Source organism: Lasioglossum baleicum, unplaced genomic scaffold (genome assembly GCF_051020765.1).
Source record: "Lasioglossum baleicum unplaced genomic scaffold, iyLasBale1 scaffold0190, whole genome shotgun sequence".
In the NCBI taxonomy this organism is placed as follows: Eukaryota; Metazoa; Arthropoda; class Insecta; order Hymenoptera; family Halictidae; genus Lasioglossum; species Lasioglossum baleicum.
In genome coordinates, this window is record NW_027469250.1 from 80,821 (window position 1) to 87,555 (window position 6,735).

A 6,735-nucleotide genomic window follows, 5' to 3' on the forward strand; every position below is an offset into this window, starting at 1 on the left:
AGTCGAGCAAAAACACGTGCGAGAGGATGCATCCCGCAGGCTAGTCGAGTAAAAACACGTGCGAGAGGCTGCATCCCGCAGGCTAGTCGAGTAAAAACACGTGCGAGAGGATGCATCCCGCAGGCTAGTCTAGTAAAATCACGTGCGAGGGGATGCATCCCGCATGCTAGTCGAGTAAAAACACGTGCGAGAGGATGCATCCAGCAGGCTAGTCGAGTAAAAACACGTGCGAGAGGATGCATCCCGCAGGCTAGTCGAGTAAAAACACGTGCGAGAGGATGCTTCCCGCAGGCTAGTCGAGGAAAAACACGTGCGAGGGAATGCATCCCGCAGGCTAGTCGAGTAAAAACACGTGCGAGAGGATGCATCCCGCAGGCTAGTCGAGTAAAAACACGTGCGAGAGGATGCATCCCGCAGGCTAGTCGAGTAAAAACACGTGCGAGAGGATGCATCCCGCAGGCTAGTCGAGTAAAAACACGTGCAAGAGGATGCTTCCCGCAGGCTAGTCGAGTAAAAACACGTGCGAGAGGATGCTTCCCGCAGGCTAGTCGAGTAAAAACACGTGCGAGAGGATGCATCCCGCAGGCTAGTCGAGTAAAAACACGTGCGAGGTTTTGTGGGATGCGCATGCGCAGGTTTTGTGGGATGCGCATGCGCAGGTTTTTTGGGATGCGCATGCGCCGGTTTTTTGGGATGCGCATGGCTAGTCGAGCAAAAACACGTGCGAGAGGATGCTTCCCGCTGGCTAGTCGAGTAAAAACACGTGCGAGAGGATGCATCCCGCAGGCTAGTCGAGTAAAAACACGTGCGAGAGGATGCATCCCGCAGGCTAGTCGAGTAAAAACACGTGCGAGAGGATGCATCCCGCAGGCGAGTCGAGTAAAAACACGTGCGAGAGGATGCATCCCGCAGGCTAGTCGGGCAAAAACACGTGCGAGAGGATGCATCCCGCAGGCTAGTCGAGTAAAAACACGTGCGAGGTTTTGTGGGATGCGCATGCGCAGGTTTTTTGGGATGCGCATGGCTAGTCGAGCAAAAACACGTGCGAGAGGATGCATCCCGCAGGCTAGTCGAGTAAAAACACGTGCGAGAGGATGCATCTCGCAGGCTAGTCGAGTAAAAACACGTGCGAGAGGATGCATCCCGCAGGCTAGTCGAGTAAAAACACGTGCGAGAGGATGCATCACGCAGGCTAGTCGAGTAAAAACACGTGCGAGAGGATGCATCCCGCAGGCTAGTCGAGCAAAAACACGTGCGAGAGGATGCATCCCGCAGGTTAGTCGAGTAAAAACACGTGCGAGAGGATGCTTCCCGCAGGCTAGTCGAGCAAAAACACGTGCGAGGGAATGCATCCCGCAGGCTAGTCGAGTAAAAACACGTGCGAGAGGATGCATCCCGCAGGCTAGTCGAGCAAAAACACGTGCGAGAGGATGCATCCCGCAGGCTAGTCGAGTAAAAACACGTGCGAGAGGCTGCATCCCGCAGGCTAGTCGAGTAAAAACACGTGCGAGAGGATGCATCCCGCAGGCTAGTCTAGTAAAATCACGTGCGAGGGGATGCATCCCGCATGCTAGTCGAGTAAAAACACGTGCGAGAGGATGCATCCCGCAGGCTAGCCGAGTAAAAACACGTGCGAGAGGATGCATCCCGCAGGCTAGTCGAGTAAAAACACGTGCGAGAGGATGCTTCCCGCAGGCTAGTCGAGCAAAAACACGTGCGAGGGAATGCCTCCCGCAGGCTAGTCGAGTAAAAACACGTGCGAGAGGATGCATCCCGCAGGCTAGTCGAGTAAAAACACGTGCGAGAGGATGCATCCCGCAGGCTAGTCGAGTAAAAACACGTGCGAGAGGATACATCCCGCAGGCTAGTCGAGTAAAAACACGTGCGAGAGGATGCATCCCGCAGGCTAGTCGAGTAAAAACACGTGCGAGAGGATGCATCCTGCAGGCTAGTCGAGTAAAACACGTGCGAGAGGATGCATCACGCAGGCTAGTCGAGTAAAACACGTGCGAGAGGATGCATCACGCAGGCTAGTCGAGCAAAAACACGTGCGAGAGGATGCATCCCGCAGGCTAGTCGAGCAAAAACACGTGCGAGAGGATGCATCCCGCAGGCTAGTCGAGCAAAAACACGTGCGAGAGGATGCATCCCGCAGGCTAGTCGAGTAAAAACACGTGCGAGAGGATGCATCCCGCAGGCTAGTCGAGTAAAAACACGTGCGAGAGGATGCATCTCGCAGGCTAGTCGAGTAAAAACACGTGCAAGAGGATGCTTCCCGCAGGCTAGTCGAGTAAAAACACGTGCGAGAGGATGCTTCCCGCAGGCCAGTCGAGTAAAAACACGTGCGAGAGTATGCATCCCGCAGGCTAGTCGAGTAAAAACACGTGCGAGAGGATGCATCCCGCAGGCTAGTCGAGCAAAAACACGTGCGAGAGGATGCATCCCGCAGGCTAGTCGAGTAAAAACACGTGCGAGGTTTTGTGGGATGCGCATGCGCAGGATTTTTGGGATGCGCATGGCTAGTCGAGCAAAAACACGTGCGAGAGGATGCATCCCGCAGGCTAGTCGGGTAAAAACACGTGCGAGAGGATGCATCTCGCAGGCTAGTCGAGTAAAAACACGTGCGAGAGGATGCATCCCGCATGCTAGTCGAGCAAAAACACGTGCGAGAGGATGCATCCCGCAAGTTAGACGAGTAAAAACACGTGCGAGAGGATGCATCCCGCAGGCTAGTCGAATAAAAACACGTGCGAGAGGTTGCATCCCGCAGGCTAGTCAAGTAAAAACACGTGCGAGAGGATGCATCCCGCAGGCTAGTCGAGTAAAAACACGTGCGAGAGGATGCATCTCACAGGCTAGTCGAGTAAAAACACGTGCGAGAGGATGCATCCCGCAGGCTAGTCGAGCAAAAACACGTGCGAGAGGATGCATCCCGCAGGCTAGTCGAGTAAAAACACGTGCGAGAGGCTGCATCCCGCAGGCTAGTCGAGTAAAAACACGTGCGAGAGGATGCATCCCGCAGGCTAGTCTAGTAAAATCACGTGCGAGGGGATGCATCCCGCATGCTAGTCGAGTAAAAACACGTGCGAGAGGATGCATCCAGCAGGCTAGTCGAGTAAAAACACGTGCGAGAGGATGCATCCCGCAGGCTAGTCGAGTAAAAACACGTGCGAGAGGATGCTTCCCGCAGGCTAGTCGAGGAAAAACACGTGCGAGGGAATGCATCCCGCAGGCTAGTCGAGTAAAAACACGTGCGAGAGGATGCATCCCGCAGGCTAGTCGAGTAAAAACACGTGCGAGAGGATGCATCCCGCAGGCTAGTCGAGTAAAAACACGTGCGAGAGGATGCATCCCGCAGGCTAGTCGAGTAAAAACACGTGCGAGAGGATGCATCCCGCAGGCTAGTCGAGTAAAAACACGTGCAAGAGGATGCTTCCCGCAGGCTAGTCGAGTAAAAACACGTGCGAGAGGATGCTTCCCGCAGGCTAGTCGAGTAAAAACACGTGCAAGAGGATGCATCCCGCAGGCTAGTCGAGTAAAAACACGTGCGAGAGGATGCGTCCCGCAGGCTAGTCGAGCAAAAACACGTGCGAGAGGATGCATCCCGCAGGCTAGTCGAGTAAAAACACGTGCGAGGTTTTGTGGGATGCGCATGCGCAGGTTTTTTGGGATGCGCATGGCTAGTCGAGCAAAAACACGTGCGAGAGGATGCATCCCGCAGGCTAGTCGGGTAAAAACACGTGCGAGAGGATGCATCTCGCAGGCTAGTCGAGTAAAAACACGTGCGAGAGGATGCATCCCGCAGGCTAGTCGAGTAAAAACACGTGCGAGAGGATGCATCTCACATTCTAGTCGAGTAAAAACACGTGCGAGAGGATGCATCCCGCAGGCTAGTCGAGCAAAAACACGTGCGAGAGGATGCATCCCGCAGGCTAGTCGAGTAAAAACACGTGCGAGAGGCTGCATCCCGCAGGCTAGTCGAGTAAAAACACGTGCGAGAGGATGCATCCCGCAGGCTAGTCTAGTAAAATCACGTGCGAGGGGATGCATCCCGCATGCTAGTCGAGTAAAAACACGTGCGAGAGGATGCATCCAGCAGGCTAGTCGAGTAAAAACACGTGCGAGAGGATGCATCCCGCAGGCTAGTCGAGTAAAAACACGTGCGAGAGGATGCTTCCCGCAGGCTAGTCGAGGAAAAACACGTGCGAGGGAATGCATCCCGCAGGCTAGTCGAGTAAAAACACGTGCGAGAGGATGCATCCCGCAGGCTAGTCGAGTAAAAACACGTGCGAGAGGATGCATCCCGCAGGCTAGTCGAGTAAAAACACGTGCGAGAGGATGCATCCCGCAGGCTAGTCGAGTAAAAACACGTGCAAGAGGATGCTTCCCGCAGGCTAGTCGAGTAAAAACACGTGCGAGAGGATGCTTCCCGCAGGCTAGTCGAGTAAAAACACGTGCCAGAGGATGCATCCCGCATGCTAGTCGAGTAAAAACACGTGCGAGAGGATGCATCCAGCAGGCTAGTCGAGTAAAAACACGTGCGAGAGGATGCATCCCGCAGGCTAGTCGAGTAAAAACACGTGCGAGAGGATGCTTCCCGCAGGCTAGTCGAGGAAAAACACGTGCGAGGGAATGCATCCCGCAGGCTAGTCGAGTAAAAACACGTGCGAGAGGATGCATCCCGCAGGCTAGTCGAGTAAAAACACGTGCGAGAGGATGCATCCCGCAGGCTAGTCGAGTAAAAACACGTGCGAGAGGATGCATCCCGCAGGCTAGTCGAGTAAAAACACGTGCGAGAGGATGCATCCCGCAGGCTAGTCGAGTAAAAACACGTGCAAGAGGATGCTTCCCGCAGGCTAGTCGAGTAAAAACACGTGCGAGAGGATGCTTCCCGCAGGCTAGTCGAGGAAAAACACGTGCGAGGGAATGCATCCCGCAGGCTAGTCGAGTAAAAACACGTGCGAGAGCATGCATCCCGCAGGCTAGTCGAGTAAAAACACGTGCGAGAGGATGCATCCCGCAGGCTAGTCGAGTAAAAACACGTGCGAGAGGATGCATCCCGCAGGCTAGTCGAGTAAAAACACGTGCAAGAGGATGCTTCCCGCAGGCTAGTCGAGTAAAAACACGTGCGAGGTTTTGTGGGATGCGCATGCGCAGGTTTTTTGGGATGCGCATGGCTAGTCGAGCAAAAACACGTGCGAGAGGATGCATCCCGCAGGCTAGTCGGGTAAAAACACGTGCGAGAGGATGCATCTCGCAGGCTAGTCGAGTAAAAACACGTGCGAGAGGATGCATCCCGCAGGCTAGTCGAGTAAAAACACGTGCGAGAGGATGCATCTCACAGGCTAGTCGAGTAAAAACACGTGCGTGAGGATGCATCCCGCAGGCTAGTCGAGCAAAAACACGTGCGAGAGGATGCATCCCGCAGGCTAGTCGAGTAAAAACACGTGCGAGAGGATGCATCCCGCAGGCTAGTCGAGTAAAAACACGTGCGAAAGGATGCATCCCGCAGGCTAGTCGAGTAAAAACACGTGCAAGAGGATGCTTCCCGCAGGCTAGTCGAGTAAAAACACGTGCGAGAGGATGCTTCCCGCAGGCTAGTCGAGTAAAAACACGTGCCAGAGGATGCATCCCGCAGGCTAGTCGAGTAAAAACACGTGCGAGGTTTTGTGGGATGCGCATGCGCAGGTTTTGTGGGATGCGCATGGCTAGTCGAGCAAAAACACGTGCGAGAGGATGCATACCGCAGGCTAGTCGAGTAAAAACACGTGCGAGAGGATGCATCTCGCAGGCTAGTCGAGTAAAAACACGTGCGAGAGGATGCATCCCGCAGGCTAGTCGAGCAAAAACACGTGCGAGAGGATGCATCCCGAAGGCTAGTCGAGTAAAAACACGTGCGAGGTTTTGTGGGATGCGCATGCGCAGGTTTTTTGGGATTCGCATGGCTAGTCGAGCAAAAACACGTGCGAGAGGATGCATCCCGCAGGCTAGTCGGGTAAAAACACGTGCGAGAGGATGCATCTCGCAGGCTAGTCGAGTAAAAACACGTGCGAGAGGATGCATCCCGCAGGCTAGTCGAGTAAAAACACGTGCGAGAGGATGCATCTCGCAGGCTAGTCGAGTAAAAACACGTGCGAGAGGATGCATCCCGCAGGCTAGTCGAGTAAAAACACGTGCGAGAGGATGCATCCCGCAGGCTAGTCGAGTAAAAACACGTGCAAGAGGATGCTTCCCGCAGGCTAGTCGAGTAAAAACACGTGCGAGAGGATGCTTCCCGCAGGCTAGTCGAGCAAAAACACGTGCGAGAGGATGCATCCCGCAGGCTAGTCGAGTAAAAACACGTGCGAGAGGCTGCATCCCGCAGGCTAGTCGAGTAAAAACACGTGCGAGAGGATGCATCCCGCAGGCTAGTCTAGTAAAATCACGTGCGAGGGGATGCATCCCGCATGCTAGTCGAGTAAAAACACGTGCGAGAGGATGCATCCAGCAGGCTAGTCGAGTAAAAACACGTGCGAGAGGATGCATCCCGCAGGCTAGTCGAGTAAAAACACGTGCGAGAGGATGCTTCCCGCAGGCTAGTCGAGGAAAAACACGTGCGAGGGAATGCATCCCGCAGGCTAGTCGAGTAAAAACACGTGCGAGAGGATGCATCCCGCAGGCTAGTCGAGTAAAAACACGTGCGAGAGGATGCATCCCGCAGGCTAGTCGAGTAAAAACACGTGCGAGAGGATGCAT